The following is a 22,993-nucleotide window of genomic DNA, read 5'->3' on the forward strand; positions in this document are numbered from 1 at the left end:
TTCAAAATCACCAATTTGAAGAAATTACAATGTTATGTATATCAGATAGACATGTATGTCGATCAAATTCCGTGTTTTATGTCATAACTTTGTACGATTAAGTAAAAAAAATGTTATTTTAAATTACGTGTTCGAATAAAAATATTTAAATTTCAAAAATATTTTTTTCTAATTCATTAACTTTAAATCTTTAAATTTATGATTCACATATATTTTGCCCTTAAAAGATATAATTACATTTTAAAGATTAAATACATATTTAAAAGCTAAGCTGAGTAATGGGAATAACATGCTTCCGGACTCTTTATTTTGAACAAAAATTAACAAAATCAGTGGTAAGTCATCAAGATTATCAAGATAAGAGATATTTACAAAAATCGATACTCATGATGGTATAAAGGGAAACAATCAAATTTAAACAATTTGGCTTAATATCAAGTGACAATACTCTTCAAAACACGGTCTCATTTCTGGACATGATCCTTGATACATTTGATAGCTATATTCCTTGCAATAATGACAAATAATAACCATTGTCTGAAGTCTAGGAAACTATTTACTGTTATAAATGTGTTCTCCTGTAATTAAGTTTCTTTTATTTCCCCGATTCATTGAAAACTGAAATAAAACTTAAATAATGTTGCAGCAAAGATTTTCTTCCTTGAAAATGAAAGGAAATTAATTCATACGGAGAAAACTGCACCCAAGATGCCTATGTAATAAATGTTTAATACCAAAACGAAAGTGGTTGCAATTAAAGTCGGCTACAATTTCAAACATAAAATCAAATCAAATAACAAAGGATAGCATAAAACGTATTCAGTGTAACAGCGTCCAATGTAATTCAATACCTTGCTCTTCTCGGCGATATATGACCGTTTTGTGTCGATTCGCCGTAAAACCCAACTCACTCACTCACTCACTCAATACCTTGCCTTAAAGTTTTTTTTCAGGGCCAGTTATACAGGATTTTACACCTCACTTTGTGCTGTAATTTACATACTACCTGAAAAAAGTCTCTCTCGCCTGTGAGGGTCTCATAAAAGGTCAAGACAATTTTCTCTTATCTGCGTAGTTTTTATTTCACAACTATTTTGAGAAGGAGGAATATTTCCCTTTTGACAACAATGTTTTTTTTTACAAATATAGTGTATAGTATATTAAATTTAATGAAAAGGGTGGAACGTTCCTCTTTTTTGGCAAAACTTAATAATTCATATGAATTCTGTTTACATAAACAGACAAATATTTCATTCTCCATTTCAACAACACGTTTAGTTACAAAGAAAGTGTGCAGTCTACTAATGAAAATGGTGGAACGTTCCTCGATATTTCGAAAATTGAAATTTCATGCCTACATTATTATTATTTCAAAATTATTTCGAAAAGGGAAAAATATTCCTCCCTTTCAAATACACATGTTTTTCTTTTACAAATAAAGTGTATAGTCTGTTAATTAAATAGGGTGAACGTTCCTCCCTTTCATGAAAATTGAAAATTCGTGTCCATTGTGTTTATATAAAAGCGCACGTGTTTTTACAAATAAAGTGTACTAATGAAAATGATGGGACGTTCCTCTCTTTCTCAAAAATTGAACATTAATGCCTACGTATTCTTTATTTTACAGCCCTTTTGGAAGTGATGAATATCCCCCCCCCCCCCCCCTTTCAACAACACACGTTTTTTAACAAATAAAGTATACCAAGTATACCAATGCAATAGGTGGAACGTTCCTCCTTTCTGCAAAACTCGAGAATTCATGTTACGCTTCGTCGTCGTGAATTTTGCGCCTTGCGTTTTGCTACATGCGAAGGCGATATGCGAAGCGCGAGATTCCAGTGGCGAAGCGAATAATTGCGATATTGCGTTTCGCCATCGCGATCTAGCTCATCGCGTATCGCTAAAGCAAGCGATGCACAAAGCACAAGCGCGAACCACAATGGCGAAACAGTGATTACAAAACTTACAACATTAGGTTGTAGATGTTTGTTTGTTTGTTTGTGGGTATAGCGCCGTTTTTTCAATATTATGTCAGTTATGTAACAGTTAGCAGTACACCTAACCAGTAATCAGTACCACAAGGAAAGTACATACAAGTTTCAAGATAACATCTGCATCTACATCTTCTATCTTCCTTATGAATGAAAAGTGTAGTTTTAGATGTGGCGTTAAGCCAGCCAGTGATTGGATATATGAAACCATGGTTTAATTATATTTCAGTCAAAATGATACCAAAATCGACTCAACAGAGTAGAGTATCGGAGAGTTTGCCATTATTTAGATAGATTTCAAAGGATATTTTGAAACTTTTAATGCTACATTTGTATTCAGTTTTGTGTGCAAATGCTAAACACTTGTTACATGAAAGAATACTTAACAAACAACATTTATAGACATCTTAGTAATATTTCTGAGTGAAAGGTCATCAGATAAAACTCAAAAAAGCCCATGTTTTTTGCGACACCTTCTTAACAATTGTTTAAATAAACTGTTTCCTATCAAAATCTAAAACGACATGTGAGGGGGATAGAAATGAAGATAATAATGCATGCATTTATCAATCATTCATTACACCAGATTGGAAACATTGCAAGTTTGATTTCCTTTCTGTCTACACGTCCCTCTGTCAGTTTCCTCTAAAATACGCATATAGGCAACCACATTAGCGTCATAATAAAATATGAAATGCGTGCAATAAAAAGTTTGATTGGCTGCCTTTTCCACCGACAAAATAAAGTTAAACGCAGTAAAAGAAAAATGATTATTTACAGATATGTGTAAAGATCGCACATGTAAAACAGCATGAGCGTTCTTGCTTTTACCATATCAAATAATATATCGTTGAAATATAATTAAGCTTATTTTATTACATAAAAGCCGTTTGCCTGCTGTGAGGTACCTGATTAAAAAATCGGTAAGGTCTAATACGTATTAAACAGATATCTTAAGTTATATCCAAGTAGAAATCAAGGAATGGCGATTGGTCGTATCACACTGTACTGAATCATGAAAATAAGAATCAAGCCCTATGTAAATCTCTTACAGTGTCTACAAATCAAATGGAAGATCATTTTTGAGACTTCGTGATGCTTTTATCCTAAACCTACAAAATCGACGGAATGGATTTTTTTCTTGCAACTTGTCTGAGTATATAACTATGATCTTTGTGCTCATAACTTCAAACATGATACGGAGTGCATTGGTGCACTTATACCTCGGATTGACGCCATTGTAAAGATTTACTTCAATTAAGTGTTGTTATATTTTCTTGTCGTTTTGGATCATGGAGTCCATTCAATATCTATCTTACAGAATTTTGCTTAAGTCGATGCTACGGGGGTTGGTAAGACGGGTATTGCACTTTCCATTACCTCTCATGAACAAACTTGATCAAACCAAGTCCATTATTTTACCTGGTTGCATTCTTTACTTCCAAAGGATCTTCTAGATTTTATAACTTTACACAGTATGGTTGGGTTTTTGTCAGTAAAGGGACTAAAATAGAGAAAGGTGGAAACTTCACAGGTCGCTCAACACGACAAAAACGAAAATGTTGCAGGCTCGGTTTGACTGAGCCTGTTCATGGACGGTAGTGGAAATGCATGCTACCGTCCACGCCCTCTAGCCCCGGGTTGAGCAGAACTCAACATTTACACATGCTAAAAGTACAAAAAGCAATTTAGAGACATCCGCAGATGTATTCAAACGGCGGTGAACATGGAACCTTCAATGATACACGTGTTGAAGCGTGTAATTCCATGAAGAGCGGCGTTTGGTCCCCAGATAAAGTAAAGGGTTTGCCCCAAACGAGAAAACAATGGGCAGAACTAAACAAACTGGAATTTTGGAAGGGGATCTGAGGTTATGGAGCCTGCGTATCACAGGAACTGTCAAAAGACAAAATTAAAAAGGAGGCACTATATCCGAGGGGTGATTATACAATACCCAAGGCTATGAAAGCGGGAGTATTGGAATCACCCAGGCCGAAATGGTCATGTCAAGAAACTAAACAATACCGATAACACGACATAAAAGTCGTGCTGAACGATCTGAGAAGATCGAAATATAACAGCCCTGACTGAATGTACGGGGAGACTTTTAACGGCCGCCACACGGCACAAACAACGCTGCTGTGATAATAAAATAGAGAAAAGTGGAAACTTCACAGGTCAACCCACACATTCTAGGCAAAAAAATAATTTCTCTCAAAAGTCAACAAAAAGTGAGTACCCTGAAAATGACTAGTGGTACAAACGTAGTTGAGGTTGCTGAACCACTTGCCCCTCACCGACGTGGGTTCGAGTTCTTGTGATTTCGAAATCTTCATGTGAGGAAGCCATCCAATTGGATTATGGAAGATAGGTGGTTCTACTAAGATGATTGAAAAGTCACCATATGAAAAAAGCACAAAGCAATGAAGATCAGTTCTGAAAAGAACATAATATTATGTACATGCATATAGAATCATATTTATTGTCAGTTCTCCAACTGACAATTAATTTTCTTTCATCAATACATCTGTACTTGAAAGAAATATAGTCTAGATAACATTTTAAAAAATTTAATCCGGAAGTTAGTGTTTACGTCTACACATAACGTGTCGAACCGTTAGCCTTACTAGCAAAGAAGCAATTGTGTCTAGATCGTCCTCAGAACAAGGACTCTTTACACAATTTCATAAAACAGGTAATGATCAACTGCGGATCGTTCCTAATGCAGTTATGGCTGTAAGGTAACTTTAATGAAGAACTCATACATATCAGCGTGTGAATACAGATTTCAAACGCACGGCAATATTCTTTCCACTCTTGGAACGTAACGTTTTACTTGACAAGGACAATTCGAAAATAATATGTCAACAAAAATTGATATCAAACTACATGAAAATCATATTATTTAGTTAAATTAAATGAAATATAAAAATATATTGACGAGAAGTAAAATCTTTCTTGATTGCCTAATTCACTTCCATAGGATCGTATTAGAGAATTTATTATTTTAGAAACTTATTCGCATCTTTGTTACGATGAGGTCATGCAAGTCTGTATGTATTGACGTGATTTAACATATAACTGCGTTTCAAATAAACAGGGCCAGCTTTTTTAAATCAAAATAGTTTTTTATCCAGGTTTACTACAATGGCATAAAAAACTTCTGTGCAAATGATAATAAATGATAAAGTTTTACATAAATTAGTTATATTGCCAAATTGTAGAAAAAATGATTTATTAGTTTACTTGAAAGAAAGCTTTGATTTTAAGAGATTCACATATTATTAAATGAAAGTATGTCCAAACCTCCATCAGACACAAAACTGCCTCAAACTGCAAACGTCAAAAGGGCATCAATATGATGTAAATAACAATAGAATGTATATCATAGCAATCGATCGGCTTCCTCTAACCATCCACAGAATTAGGTTAAACGCAGTAAGGGGAACATTACCAACTCATAAATTAATACTAATATACGGTGTTCCGTTTGGACAATCGTGACTTTTTACTTAATACTAAACCGCGATGCACGATGGTACGATGACGGAAACGCGATGGAACGATGCTGAAACAACGATGGTACGATGGTGAAAACGCGATGGCACGATGATGAAATCGCGATGGTGCAATGGTACGATGGTGAAATGTCGATGTAAGATCGCGTTTTCATCATCGCGCCATCGCGTGTTCATCATCATACCATCGTGTTTTCACCATCGTACCATCGCGTTTTCACCATCGTGCCATCGCGTTATCATCATCGTACCGTCGTGGTTTCACCATCGTACCATCGCGTTTTCACCATCGTACCATCGCCTTCCGGTTAGAAATGCGTAGTTCCGTACACTTGTATTTTTTTCAACAATAGATAAATGTATCTCAATGTATTTTGCGAGAAGAAATTTACCATTTAGATCCTGCTGTTTTGCAAAATGTTTTACAAAATGTTCAGTGCTCACTTCGTTCAAACTGTAAAATCTTCAAGGCCACGTCCTTTGTATTTTATGTATGCATAAAAGTAAATAAAAAGGTGGGTGTAATAGTCACATGGTAATATTCAAACTCAGCTTATTCTTGTTAGGATGTAGAAGGTACATTGTGCAATGTGGAAATGAGATTGTATCAAGCTTGTATTTTACTGACACATATACTGTACCACTGCGCATGACCACCGGAAGGCGATGGTACGATGGTGAAAATGCGACGGTACGATGGTGATAACGCGATGGTACGATGGTGAAAATGCGATGGTAAGATTATGAAAACGCGATGACTGACACGATGGTGAAAACGCGATGGTACGATGATAAAAACGCGATGGTACGATGGTGAAAACGCGATGGTACGATGATGAAAACGCGATATTACATCGACATTTCACCATCGCACCATCGCGATTTCATCATCGTGCCATAGCGTTTTTACTACGTACCATCTTTGTTTCGTCATCGTACGTTTTAGTATGTTTTCTACTGAGGAAGGAGGGGGTGGTCAGATCGCTGAAATATCCCCGAGTTGAGTATCCCCTACCACACTTGACAGTAGGGTGCAACTCTATTTGTTCTTGAACTTAAAGCTGCGACATAAACTAATTGATTTTAACTATTTGTGCTATAAAAAAACTGTGTCCAGGGAAAAACGATCAAATAGCGCCAATAACTTATGAAACTGTATGCTTTAAATTCGAAGAGGCAAAGGGATCTTCCAAATTTTTCTTTGGAAGATCCCCTTGCCTCTTCGAATGAAAATAAACGTGTTAGTTTAGTTTGGTTTATACTCATTTATTTTTCTTCGATTTTGTTGAAAGCTTATTAGACCATCTTTTGAGTCTGCTTCCTGAAATACCAGTACTAGTGTCATAAAAGAAAGTTAAGCTTGACCACAGTAGGGCTCAAACCCTGTTTTCATGAATTATATATCTATTAGACTTCATGATTTACGGTAAAGTTTGCTTGCAAAATAATTGCATTTTTGAAGCATAAGGTATATTTAACATTTGTTACAATTCTTAGTTTCTGATACAGATTGCATTTTGGCTCATTTTGGTAACCAGGGCCATTATCTATTAATTATGCAGTGAATCAGATCAGAAAAGACGTTTTTTCCATATTTATAAATGAATGGTGACATTCTGTTAAATCATTTTCACAGAGAGAAATCATCTTGCGCATTGATCAAACTCGCGATGTCTTTTTTTATAGACTGGTGAAAAGGTAAGTATGTAGTAATTGCTGCAAATATTGATTCCCCAAGTTTGGGTAGGATTATGAGAAGAAGAAAAACACACTCGACTTCTCTAGTGCATCATTAGCCGAAGCAACATTCACAGTTTCCCCCAACCTATGTATTTATTTATGTTTTTCTTGTTTATTTTCAGTTTTTATACAATTTTGTTCCTGTTTGGCATATTCTTCAAACAATGTGTTGCAAACTCTATAATCATGATAATAAGGCATATATTTTTCAGGTTGAACCCTTATTTATGCAGTGGCTTTATTCACTGTCAGAAGTATCATTCTCTTTCCTGTCTGGTCAAACATATCTGGATGCAGCTAGTAGTTGGTATCGACAGTCTCTTCAAACTTTTCAGAGACAGTTCTGCGTTCTATTGCTAGCACATCGGTAAATTTATTTATTTATCATACCGGATTTGTTCAAAAAGGCGCTTAACATAGCGTTATAAATTGACCATATTCTTGGTTTATGTCTTTCCAAGTTGCTAGATTAAGCTGTTTGTCATGAAAGAGAACATTTCAGTCGAGTAGCATCATTGCACAGCCGTCTCCTAGCCATATTTTAAAAAGTTAACGTAGTCCCAAGCATTTCACATGGAAATAGGTTACGTTTGAATTTACACATATTTTTCTGAGCACATGTGCACGTATGCGATTATACTTACACTATTACGCTTTGAAAACGAACAGTATTTGAGGTCCTTTAAAGATATTGAGAATATTCTAAATAAGTTATTTGATCATAACAAGATGATTAAAGACCAATCACAAGCCACACTTACTATCAATTTGGAAATCATTAAATTTTATTCGTGAAAATGAATTGGATGACTTAGCGAGAAAATCATCTCTTTCGACCTGCGCTGAATCGGATGCGAGATATAAGGTAAAACTGATGAAAAATCTGTTCAAACAGCTGCCGGACACAAAACTTTTTAGATACAGATTTTTTTGAAAGTTGGATTTTTTCAACAGCAAACACAAGAGGGGTGATTGTACTTTAAATATACATATTTTATCTTTTTACATGTTCAGAAAATCAAGTAATTCTAGCCTACGGATAACAAAACTAACTTCACTAACGTCCTTTGATTAACACTTAGAAACCTAGAATTGAAAAATAACATGCATGAAATTAGGCTGCATCGCTCTTAAAGACTGATTAATAATAATCAACAACCACAAGAATTATTGGTGTCTCTCCCTATCAGGTGGTATCCTGTATCTTAAAGGAATTTGTGAACTTTTATGCATGGGTATCTTTTGACAAATACACAAGCGTGATTGCGTATTTCTTCTTAATAGAATTTATGCCAGTATGAGTGACTATAAGCGTATCAAATGCACTCGGCTGTAACATAAACAAACGTAAACAAATCCAACAAACAAAAAGCAAAATAAACAAAAAACTATTACTTTTCAGAAACTCACAGAGAAACACATAAGAAGCGTATTCCATGAGCTTGACTGTAACATGAACAAACATTGTTTTAAATTATTTTTGAGTACATGTCACATCCAAGACTGCTTAATTTTAGCTAGTATTTAATTCGAAATCATAACGCTGAAGGTCGACAACGGATATTTAAGATATACGCAAAACAAAATTTAAATTTTGTGGGTTTATTACTCTTTATTCAAACAGAAGCACGACCCTTTATTTCGCATTTTTCAATAAATGGATTAATACAAATTGATTCATAGTAACTCATATTTACTTAAAAAACGAAATAGAATCCGTTCAGTCTAGTAGACTATATGGAACAATCACATTGTGTTCAGTCGCCATCGGTTACTGTACACAAAAGGTTTTTACTGGTAATCAGTTCGTTGGCAACTCTTCAAAAACAAGCTATTTGCAGTAATATAATGTTATTAATCAAGCAATTTCGTATTGGCCTTGTTATTTGTCCAAGGTTTGTCGTATTGGTCCGAGGCCGTAGGCCGAGGGCCAATACGACTGCCCGAGGACAAATAACTAGGCCAATATGAAATCGCTTGATTAATGATAATATTATTATTCAACTTTCAACTGTTGACGGTAACACCGTAAGAACTCTGTGAGTTACCTTATGACAGCTATACACGTTCAGGTGAAAAATCTTGACAAGTTTTTTAGACGTATTTTAGAAATCATGATCATTTTCGCCAGTAAAACAGAATGAGTTGTATGTATAGGTACTTGAGAATAATTTTGAGAGATATTTTAAATGCGACATAATCAAGAGTAACTAGAACTTACCTTATTTTTTGGAATTCCTATTTATTTTCCCTTTAGCGAGAATCTATCATTTAAACTGTGATAAAAACTGCTTTAAAAGTCATTTCCTTTTAGGCTGCAAGCAACGAGACACAAAATTATACACATATGTGTTGATCAAGATAATACAACCAACCAAGCACATATTATATAGTCCCATGCCTCGTTTAATTCTTACCCGAAATTGTTTGCAGTTCACAACTGACACTCTTGTTTGCCAATTTATTCATCAACTTTCCAGCGTATGAATCGCTATTTATCATTGCACAAATAGTCCACACTATCAAAACGTCTGTTAAAGATAAGTCTCATCCTTTAAATTAATCTGAGTTTCCATATTTTCTTATTAATTTCCTTGACAACTGCCAGAATTTCTGACAGGAAACACTTGCATTTTACACAATACCGAATAAGCGAAAGTATCGTTGTAATCTCTGAAGACGTGCATCCCGCTCAGTCATACTTGGTTATTAAATGAACATGTTGGATGATTTTTTGTCAAAATGTGAAAAAAAAATGTAATCTATAACTCTGATGTAAAACAAAATGGCGTCATTTAAAAATCTAACGGAAGTGGCTTCTCCGTATTGGCCCTCTCTTTTGAACCAATCAAAATGCTTGAATTCCGTACTGGCCCTGTTTTTCTCGTATTGGCCCTGTTTTTCTCATATTGGCTCAGTTATGTTTTGTATTAGCTCTGTCTGTTTCATATGATGTTTGCAATTGATCTAATACAGTGTGTAATATTGTAAAGTTGAATAATAATCAGTCGTATGAACATGCCTTTTTAAATCATTTTGCTTTTATTCTATTTCTTCGCTAATCGTTTCATTCTGATAATTGTGTTTTGATATGTCTCTAAGTCAATATAAACACACTTGATAAACTACAGCAGTGACATTTGAAATTTAATATACTGACTTTTAAGTGCTTTCAAGAACATGTTCACGTCTTGAAGGTCCCAAGAAATTAGTTTATTGATCAACTTCTTAAAATTGCCATTAAATATTTAGAAAAGGCAACGTTGTTCGAATACGTAAAAATTCAGAAATGATATTATGTGTTCTAGGGCAATAACTAACATAAATTATCTAATTATATTGAGATGTGTTAATGACATTTTTGCATTTTTAATGTAAATACTGATTAGTAGATATTGCGGCATATCTATTGATTTGATGAACATAATTACATCATAAAAGACCGTCAAAAGAAAAAGCACATTATCAATGTGTTAATCTTTAGCTTGCTGGCGGCAAGTGGTTTTGCCTTTGCGACCAATGCACACCAAGATCAGCCTGCACGTCCGTGCAGGCTGATCATGGTCTGCACTGTTCGGTATTCAGACACTATCAGTAAATTTCATAGAACACTCCTTTGAATAATAAGTGGTAGTGCCCATAGGTAAATGTAAAAAGTGAATAATGGCGGGAATCACTCCGTTAACGGACGTTCACCGAAGAAGTGTAAACATGTAAAAGTACAATCAAAATGTAATGCATAGACTGAAATAAGATTTGATCATTTCTTTAAAATACAATTGCGAAGAACATTTAACACTCCATGTGATGAAAAGCTATTTTTGCTACTTTTATGAAAGTGATTTGACTAGTTTGCTTTTGTATGTGGTATGAAATATGATTTCGTATTCCACTTTTGTTAAAAATGTACTTCCTTAATATCAATACAGTACAACTTGTATTAAGAGACCACCCAAGGAAAGCATAAAATGTAAAATAAAACTAATTTAATAACACAAGAATGAGCTGAAAATAAAAACGTACTCTAAAGCAACTGGTGTCTTAATAGACGTGGTCTCTCAAGCAAGTTTAGCTGTATATTATTATTGCTTCTAAATCATTAGTATCAGCTCAATTCCATACAGTTTCCCCTTCATGTGCTATATAAAACTACACGACGTCTTACTCCGAAATATTAACGGTGTTATATACAACGAGCAAAATCATTGTGATTTACAGCTTCAGGAAGTCATACGTTATTATAACATTTCATACATTAACACACAATACGCTAATTTCAAAGTAAACAGCATGTTGAGAGCTTTCAAAGTGTTTTTTTCTAGCAGTGTACTTTTCTAAAATGACATTTTTGTGTAATTCTGCACGTATGTTCTTGATTAACTACGTATAAAAACAAGGATAAATATCAAACAGGGAATGTCACGTTCCAAAAACGCAGTCTCCCCAAAACGATACTCGCAACAGGCAGATGTGCACACTTGTAACACACACACTCACATACAACGCAAACACACGAGGACAAAACAAACAAATAAAGGAAAGTGACGATTTTACTTCCTGAGCGGGAAACAAGTTATTATATCTGATAGCAAGTTTCCCGTTCTGGAAGTAGGGAAAAGCCATAAATTGATTTACCGAACGCGAAGTTTTTATTGTTCGATGTACTTAATTTGATGTTTTGACCGACCATGATCTGCCCTATATCTTGATGGGCAAATGTTAATTTAAATAACATGACGGAATAAAACATGGTTATTGCAATTTTTTGATAATGTTTGCAATTTACCCCAAAAGTGCAGATGATCTTAGCCGATAAATGAGGATTTCAGCCTACAATTATATGCAATTTGAATGTACAATTCTATTTTGAACAATTCACCTCGTCTAGTTAACCACTGGAAAAATATCGCTGATTTTCAAGGAAGATGATGGGGAGATGTCTAAAGTGATTTGTTGTGCCAATCCGCGGAATCAGTGCTGCTATCTACAGTAAATGCAACTGGAAAAATCAATTCAAACATCAGTATATCCAAACTGATTAATACAATTAATGACAACGTTTGATCTTAACATGAATGTTTACGTATCCTTGACATGAGGACACACCTGGTGTTGTTGTTTGTGTATCTGGTAGTACCCTTCTTAAATGTCAACAATCACATAAAGACAAAGGTCTTATACTGGCGATCTGCTGCTGCCATAGGGTGTTTATTTCCAACAAACAAGTTGTCATAAATTAAGACAATGCATTTATGCACGTAAGTGGTCCTTGGACAAAAATAGAATCAAAGAGATGAAATAATTAGAGGCATCAAACCTGGGCATAGAGAATGAGACTGAAATATTAAAAGTACATTTTGTTCGTATAAATTTAAGTAATGACGTGAATTGATTTAGATTCTATGTATCAGTTCAATTGAATAACAACGATAGCCGATAAGTACAGAAACTCCGTTGTAAACGTAACAAAATGTTTTCCACCAATTTGTCCTTAGAGAAGTAAAGCAAGGGGAAAATAAATCTAAAAAAAAAAACAACACATTTACTAGACCCTTCATGTATGTATACGTAGTACGAAATACAATAAAGCAATTGTAAGCATAACTGTGACAATTTGTTTCATTTATAAGATCGGTTGGCATCTACTGTTATTGAAATTGGAACAGAGCTAGCAATGAAAATGAATACGCCTGTTTTCGTACTTACTTACCACTGAACATTGAAATAGTTTATGAGAAGTTAAGTCTCAGGACCTTACAAAAACACGTGGTGATTGAAGGAGTGAAAAATAATACCACCAAGTATCTTAATCTGAAGGTCCTTGCTTCCGGTATTTATACTGGGGTAAATTGTAGAGAAATAGCCTGTTTGTAGAAAGTATGCTGATGAGTGAACACCGTCTGTTAAATTTAATCCTATCCAAGGTATTTCTATGCAATGGAAACAAACCTTACCTATGTCACCTGCAAAATTCGTTCTCATTTTTCTAGATAATTTTCCTTACTTCGATGTTTCTGTTTCCAGCTTCATCAACATTTTTCACCTTGAGGAATTCTGTACGTTTAAAGTTAAAATGACATATTTCTCTACAGAAAATGTAAGAATTTCCCAAGGGCATTTCCTCATTTGATCGTTACATATGTTTCTTTTAAAATAAGTGATACTAAGGGAAAAAAGACACTGTAGTAATTATGCATGCCTGTAGGTAAAACATGCATAGTTCGAAGGATAATCACATAAGCCTATAATAAAACTTTAGGAATTGTCTCCCGTTTTCCTGAAACATATATATTACCCGGGATAACTTGTTTGTGTGCGTTTGTGGTGGGGGGGGGGGGGGGGGGAAGTTGGCTCAACTATTGTTTTCAGAAAATGGTCCTTTCTTTATTCTTTCCTGATTATGATTAATTCCAATGCATACATTAGTGAAGAAGCACTTTACCATCCTGGGCTTGGATTGTTTCATTAGTTTAAGGGCCGAAAAACAATCAATTGCATTTTAATTGCAAAAAAAAAATATGGTCAGCTCTGACGTACCCCGTGCTCGTACTAGAGGATGGGATTGATTGGATGAAAGTCAGTCTGTTGTTCTATTTCTGACCAAGATTGAGCTGGCAGAGCGAAAGTGTCCGACGTATGAAAGGAAAGATACATGTTTCATTTAAAATCACCTAAAATACAAATGACACAACTTGGGTTTACTAACATGAGATACTGTTGACCTTCCTGAATGGTACAGCATTTAATACGAGTCTATAGAAATGAGCCGTTGCAAAATAAAACCAAATATATTTTACAGTGTTTCGCGTAATTGTCAATTTGCTATATGTACGTATAAATACAAATGACTGGTGCATAAATGAACTTGACAAGATGTTAAAGTGAAGCAGCTGAATGAACGCTAAGCTGTAGAATAACTATGATCATTATTTTATATTACACCTCAGCGAAACACATTTAGCCAAGGCTTGTTTTTCTTTTGTTAAAGTGCGCGTTAGTCATTATCATTTAAATACTAAATACAAATGTTGGTTTATTCAACATGGATACTAGTTGAACTTCGAATTACGATTTAAGGTTATAGAAGAGCCGTGCAAATAAACCCAAATTTTTTATGCATTTTTTTTATTTGTATATTGACGTTTATAAAATGATTTCAAAGAATTGACAACAGATTAGATGAACAGTGACTTTTGACGTTAGCTCAGAATAATAACATTAAAACACCTTGGACCTTTTCTGTGATATCCTTTCTTCTATCATGTATAGGATATCTAAAGAGTAAGAGACGCAGACATATCAGAAAGCTGTGTTTTGCAAATGAAAACAATAATATCACATAAACATCCTATTTTCTTTCCAGTTTCTTGTTACATGAGCATTTGACTAGGCTTTTTTCTTCAAGAAATGATTTGCATAGCTGTTGAAGTATGGTTGTGTTTGGGATGCTCTGTGCTTCCAGAATATCTAACCTAACCTTTTTAATAAAATAAGTTACACTAAGAATATAGAACAAACTCATTTAAGGTATTAGGTCACTAATAGTAATGTTTACAAAATGGCATTTGCTTGGTATATTCTGAAAGGTAACCGTGTTTTGCACTATTTTGCAAATTTTAAACAACTTTTACCGTGCCGTTTTTTATAAATTTTGAATAACTTATGGTATCTCTTCAAGCTCAAGTAGAGACAAATTTCAAAGTGATAGCCACTATCAAAAACATTTGCAGAGAACTCATTTTACCGTTAATTTCAATAGAAGAAACATCAAACTATTGGTAAACAATTATAAAACACAAAATAAAACTGTCAATATCATTTTTTCTATGGTTTCTCAAGTAAACGGATTTAATGAGACAGAGTTCATACGTCAACATTGAAAAAATAATGTCGAAAGCTGTGTTTCTGTTTTGAATTTTGCTTACTCCATTTAAAAATAACCTTATGGCAGACGTAAAACCTATCTAAATTTCTTCCACAATATATTATCTAAGAGTGAAAGCAAAATAGAGAACTTTCACCACGTGTAACTCAATATTTTTTAAGATGTTTAACTCTACCCCTTCTGTTTAAGTAGTAAATTCACTTTGAACACCAAGAAATCGCTTATAAGATTGATCTTTTTCCATTTTTGTACAAAAAAAATCACTAATAAGTCTTGAAAGAAGTAAAAACTTACTAGTAAAAAAGGAAAATAAGGGAAAAAAATTGGGTCCCAGTAGGGCTTGAACCTACGCACCCCTAAGAACTGCAGTAAAAGTAGGTTTATGGTAGGAATTGAATACTCTTCAAAAAGGAGGTTCTCTATTAGTGATCTAATACCTTAAAAATTGTTTGCTGTTTTCTTTTGCTTGATTACATTCTAAGCCCTAGAGAGGTCATCCTACTAAGTATAACTAAAGCAATCTACCTGTATTAGACATAGCTAGGGACCCCTCAACGGTATTGCGCGGTTAATGCCTGTCATAAAGAGACGAATCTGCTATAATTTTTATTTTGCTTTCTTACACTCAGTGCTTCCAACGAGTCTTCTAATAGTTTTATTAGCTTTACAGATAGTTCTGATGAATACTGCTATCTGAAAAAAATACAATCCAAAGCCATTTTTCAACAGAGCCTAGCCAGTTTTCCTGGATTATGTACAAGTACAAACCTGTTCTCCGCATGAACGCCGCAAGTAACTGCCAACTTCCCCACAGGAAGTAGAGCAGGAGGACGAATTATTTCAGACACAATGTCTTTTATCAAATCGTCTCGGAGAACAATGATTGTCCAGAAAGTAATGTCTCTGTCATATATAGAGTTATGGTTTTATTTCAAGCCGCTAAATTTGAAATGCTTGCCAACTTGATATGAATGAACTGTATAACTAGGCATTTTACTGTTTATTACGTTAACAAATTAATAATCATGTGATGTTTTTCAGATAAAGACATTTAAAAATATATATATTAACATATCCATAAAAACGTGTAATTTTGATAATTATATGTATTTTAAATTTGTTAGCACTGCAAAACACGGAAGAATATACGAGCAGCTATGAATATTCGGGAAACTATAAAATGTGTATAATTATGGTTTTAGTTCTGGTAACCATATAGAAAATAGCAAATATGATACTAGTTTATTCTTTTAACAACGCATAATATCAAAATCATTATTATTATCAGGTAATTTCATTATCTGTATATATAATGTTGAACTTTTTTTCTCTATGTTTCCTGTGGCAGAGATACTCTGCATATTTTATATTTTCGTCAACGTTATAGAAAAAAAAATTATCATAACATATACAGTGGCATTTTTCTTTCTGGTCTAGTACCAGTGGCCTTACATTAGGGCATCAGTAAATTTAAGTACAATTTTCATCTCACTCATTATTCATAATAATTGCTAAAGATCGATCTGGCTACTGGGCAGCGGAGTTAAAAGTCTGTCACTTGCTTATATTACTTTTCGTTTTAGATCTACAAATTTAAAAGACGACTGCGTCCAATATTAAGGCTCAAACTATGTTAAACATACGTACGACTGCACCATTCGAGGTATACTTGCAAAAAATTATCCGAGGGGACATACCTCCGGAGCTCTCTAGAGCCTCAAGTCACCCCAATCTTGGTTACAGATTTACAACAACGTATCAGAAGAACGGTTAGCTTCTTTTAGCTAGGACCCAAGAATAATCTACGTTATATCTTATTTGAGTTGTCGGACCGTCGTTGTAATAAATTAAACAATGTAGCTCTGTATATGTGTATTTACATTCTATTTGTTATGGCATCGGATTAATTGAATGTTTTGATTATACTTCATAGAATTTAGTCTTACTCGATTTTATTGCTATCGAATGACATCCTTGTTTTAGAAAGATTTTCTCGCAGGTCTCTTCGTTCGCTTGGACAGGTCTGGCTAGAATATAAGCAAATCCGTTCACGTGCACAGACAGACCTTCCAACGAGTTTTTCCGACATATATAGACCCTAGGCAAACGAATAATAAGGTAAACCCTTAGTCATTTTTTACTTTATTTCAGTATGTAATGCAGTTTTATTATATTTTCATTCATAAAACAACTCGAATAGTGGGTAAATAATAGCAATCGGCAATGTCCGTTCGATTCCGTATTCTTTATGGAAAGTCAAGTGCACGTAATAGTCACGCTGTCGGTCAAAACAGCCAAAATAATAAATGAGATACTTTATCTTAAGGAATTGTCTTTATACGTCTATTTTGCTAAACTAATATGGTGCTGTTGCGTTCAGAACATTCTGAATTTTTCGAAGTTTACTTCAAATTTCCCTGATTTGAATAACTTAAATTTAACGTTTTACACGCAAAATGTGTTAGACCGTCGGTTCAGGTACTGCTCTCATAAAATATTGTTATCCTGTAGACTGAAAAAGAAATCCTTTTTTGGTATAACATGGGAATCGCCTAAAAAATACAAACAAAAATCGCGAGTCATTGAATAAATAATGCAGCTCAGCCTTTAGGATCTTTTTTAAGTTCTTCCTTTCTCTCTAAATGTGCTTTACATGCACGCAAAGGAGTATAAAACCGCAGTAAAATGCTTTGGGCAAAAATATTCACAGAAGCTTGGCAGGCAAATTATAGACTGTTTTAAGATAAACGATACATTGTAGAAATATATTGTTTTCGTGTATCTCGTGTCGCGTTTTATAATGGCAGATACTGAGTTATATCAAAGTCTATGTTACTATAGCAGCACTATTCAAAAATATTTTGGGCACAATTACATCAAACCTTGTATGTAGCATGCTAGCAAGGTCATTTCTCAACTTTGTTAAAATGAAGGCTTTTTGCCCCTGTCAGGGGCCGCTAGGGCTGAAAATAGAATAAAAACAAAATTCTTCTCATGACCTTCCTGATGGACCTCTATCAAACTTGTAGCTTCATTGTAAGGTCCTTTCCAACTTTTGATAAAATGAGGGCGCTTTGCCACTTTCAGGGGCCGTTTGAGCTAAATTAGAAAGAAACATTTAAACGACTTCTTCGCCTCGATTTATTTGAATTTCGTATCAGTTTGAAAGTATCTTAGTTTCAAAGTGTTTGTATTTATGATAGTAAAAGTGTAAACTTTAAGATAATTTACTTCTACAAAATAAGATCCTGTCGTCATGTATTTTTATAATGATATGTGGTTCCCGTTTAATTTCTCACGACTGTAAACTCACTTTGACCACTGGTGTGTGTTTTTTAATGTAATCAGCCGGATTTCCAGATGGAATTTAGACGAAAACTGTATACATCAAGGGAAGCATTGATTGACTGTAAAACCATTTTCATTTACAAAAGAAATTAAGCTGAAATAGTTTTGCTAGATAAAAGAGCATTTTGACGTGTGTTCAGTAGAATCAGAATTAGATTAAATTTCTGTACGTTGAAAATAGAGTAATGCTGGTACACATCGCACCTGTGGCAAACTGTTTATACCTTATCAGACAAATAAAAAAGAGAGGATAAAATATATGAGCCGTGCCATGAGAAAACCAACATAGTGGGTTTGCGACCAGCATGGATCCAGACCAGCCTGCGCATCCGCACAGTCTGGTCAGGATCCATGCTGTTCGCTTTTAAAGCCTATTGAAACTGGAGAAACTGTTAGCGAACAGCATGGATCCTGACCAGACTGCGCGGATGTGCAGGCTGGTCTGGATCCATGCTGGTCGCAAACCCACTATGTTGGTTTTCCCATGGCACGGCTCATATATACAGTAAATTACAAGTTTGAAACAAGATAAAGTGTAAATATTATAAGATCTTCCTTGATATTGATCTCCATATAATAGAATTATAAAACTTTATAGGTAACCATGGATATAGCATCACAAACGGTACATTGCTATTATCAGATGATTGCGGACATGGTAAAAGTGACGTAAATTGTTTGGCAGCTGGCAATGCAACGAGCAAATAAGTAGCAGTTAAACTTTGGCTAGGTGTGTTCATGACAGGCAATGAAATGTGCATCTAACTCCTCCTAAGCCTTCCACCTCCAGCTGAAAAAGAAATAAAAAAAATTAACTTCAACGGACTTCTAACAACATGAAAAAAGAACAACACTGATTTCAAGTAGATGACGACTTTACACGGTCAAAACAAGTGCGATAGATTTCCATTTTTGCCCGTGTAAGATGGTTTGGCGTGTGTTGCACATTCCATTTCTTCACTTGGTTACAAGCAATCAAACCGTGTTTGTTCTTACATGGAACCGGTTTTAAATTAACAACGCATTACTTACAAAACTCAAAATAATTCCTGTTTTGACTCAAACTATGATCGACAGTTGCATTATAAACAACCCACATTTGACAAATTCCTTATGAAGTTATGCGTATTCGCATCACTGGATGTCACATCAAACACACATAAAAAACGAAAGTCCAAAAATGATATAAATTTCGTTAAATTTAGGCTTTTAGCCTAATATGCGGATAACATAAGATAATATTTTCACGTATTCTTTATTGCCAGTTATAAAGTTTTATGAATAAAATGTACACTCTCGCATACTGAATTACAGGTATAAATCAAAGAGCTCTTCTTTCGGTTGTATTGTTAATAAATTTCGAATGGCCAATTTTGTTTGCTTTGAATATTTTAAATCACCTAAATTACAAACTGATTCGTGATAAACATCAGAAGCTGTTTTCATATCAACTCCATGGCTTTAGAGTGTGGAACTCTCAAATTTCTATTTCATCTATCGTAAAATCAGCCCTGATGGTCCTTGAGATGGGACAATATCGACATTAACCATGTCCATATTTTTTAAGTATCCTTTTAGGAGAGCTAATAAAAAGGTATCTTCCTCATTATTGATCTAATAGATCGTATCGAACTGGTCACATACAAAAAAGGATGATATGAAATACAGCATTTTCACGAAGGGTTTCAAAATTAAACATCAGACAGTATATGAAACAGATTTATCTTTATTTTTCCAAAAATATTGCTCCAAATATTCCCAGTTAATTTTGGCTGAACATCAAAAATATTTGCGTTTTTAGTAGTTCATCATACTTGACTGCGCTGGACTGGTCCGAAATGTACGCGTATTCGATTAAATATGTTGTATTGAAAGACATTCTCAAAATGTAAATAGTGTGTAACGCATTTCTGAATCATTAAAGCATTTAGCAGCCAAGGTTTGTGTATGACAATGTATGACTTTTGAATGTTAGAAAGCGTGGTAAGCGTATCTGGCAAATGTAACACAGCTCTGCTGTAGATTATTGTAGGTATTATACTGTTTACATTTTTGCTAAGTATTTATTTATTTGGGTTTTACGGCGCACCAACACAGTATAGGTTATATGGCGCCAAACAGGACTACAAATTTTGGTTTCACATCTCATTTACATCGAAATAAAAACATGAGGTATGGAATATAAATTTGCATACCTGCTGGAATCACAGAGTTACAGCAAAACCAAGTGTTAAGACCCTATTAGTCGCCTTTTACGATCATGCAAGGGTAAGGAAGTGGTTCCAATTCTTTTCATACACAGATCGTCCCAGAACCACATGGGGCCTTTTGCTAAGTAAGGCAATGGGTCATTTTCAGGTATTTACAATGAAAATAGAAAATGTTTCGCGAGAGAGAATAATAGAACACTCTGAACTACTGATAACTATAATAGTAACAGTATTTACAATTTTCAGAGAAAATGGACTTTGTTCGGGTAGTTATATAGAAATTACTTACCATCGCGCAAAACTTCTAATCAATCATATCTTTGAGCTTATACGTTCTTCATATAACTTATTCCATGAAAAAATGTATAGCCTGATATTTAATTTCATCTAATGTTAAAACATGTGTAAACTTAGTAAGAGCAGAAACGTGTTGATGAAATGACTAATGAATTGTTTTCAACACTTATGTCAAATATTCGAATCTTGTCCCATCATGCAGTCAGCAAAAGTGTTATATTTTATCTGAACATGGCTACGACTTATGCCTTTTGTTTTAAATTGCCTTTCAATTGCCCTCATTTTACTACTGTAGGGCAAGTATATCTAAAAAAGAGTTCTGAAAAAAAATAATACTCACTTTTATATATTAAAACCGATTTTCCAAAAGTCTGTGATAATATTGTTCTTTTGTCTTGACAAGAACTACACACCATCTAAAAGGTTTAAATAATCGTAAACAGTATTTTGCATTGCAATGTTTGTTGTTATCTTGGTTGATTTTGTTAAAATGCAACTGATAGTTCCAATCAAAATAACATTTGGAATGACAAAATAAGTAGGTTAAATAGTATCAATTCCTAAATATACCCGTAATTGCTAAAATAGTGTATGTTATTTTCAGTATATGTGCAGCGTTGGTTATGTTTAAGTTCCTACCTACACTACGTTAATTAAATTAAAATGTGACTTTCAGGTTTTGATACCCGTCTGGATATTATAACCGACACAAGCGAGTATCTGGTAGACCCATCGGCCTTACTCAATCCATTGCTGGATTCCTCACATAAACATGTTCTGCATCCAAAGGATGAAGATCAAACTGTTCAAGGTCAGCTACCCTAAACATTCGGTCATGGAAGACAAGTTAATCGTAGTGGTTCTTTTTACTCATATATAGTGTTCTATAGGTAAACATTACCAGAACTCGCAATTATGTCATCTTATAAACATCTTCATGATTTAGAGAGTGAATAAGTTTGGATGAAACAAGCGTTTTAAAAAAAGTAGTGTTATCGTTAAAATTTCGTACCGAATTACAAAAGAGCAAATTTGATTGTTTGGATATAAAACATCATAGCCTAGCAATTGTCAAGGACATCATACCGGACAAAACTTACGTGTAGAAGTAACTAATATAGACAATTGCTAAAATGTATCATGTATTCACCGACCATTTGTTTAGTATAGGACATTACCTCATTTGTGTGTCTATGTTTTATGAAAAAGACATAACTGTTTATAACAAAAAAGACGCACCATAATTAATCACATGTACGTTTATTAGACCATTATAGAATACTTTTGTTACATGTCCTTGGAGAGACGTCAGAATATTAATTAATGACTAGACTCATTTGTTATAGGAAGAATATGTACTGCCATTACATAACAGTTTAGGCGAAGATGACCCATTAATCTTCACCCGCTTTTTGTATTATTACCTGTAAGAAAATATTTAAAAAATGTTGCACATTAAATTTGTTTTTAATTATCAATCAAGTTTCTTGAAATTTCCTTCCTTGGAATATCGATTAATTGTAGGGATCGTGCAAGTGGTATTATCTCCAATCTGCTTAAATCTTTTAACTTTAAAAGGAGGATTGTTGATATAAAAATGGTTCAAAATAGTTCAAGTTTGCCAAACATCAGTAGTTTTATAAAGTCGGATTTTCTTCACGTCCAACAATGCTGAATTTAAGTTCCCTGCTCTTGAACCGTATGCAAAATTACATTTGTTTATATCGTAATCTATCTACTGTCGATGTAAATGTATGTGGTGTACCATTTGTGTCGGAAGTCTGCTTTGCGTGCGCGAACAATTCAAAATATACGTGCAGGCATAAAAATATGCGTGCACGCGTAAATATATACGTCCATGTATATATTTTTACGCGCACGCTTAATCATGTAAATAAACGCTTATAGAGACGTGCGCGTGTATATATCCGCGCACTTGTTATTACGCGTGCACTTATAAATGTACGCGTGCTCGTCCATATATGCGTGCACCTACATATTTAC

Source organism: Mercenaria mercenaria, chromosome 8 (genome assembly GCF_021730395.1).
Source record: "Mercenaria mercenaria strain notata chromosome 8, MADL_Memer_1, whole genome shotgun sequence".
Lineage (NCBI taxonomy): Eukaryota > Metazoa > Mollusca > Bivalvia > Venerida > Veneridae > Mercenaria > Mercenaria mercenaria.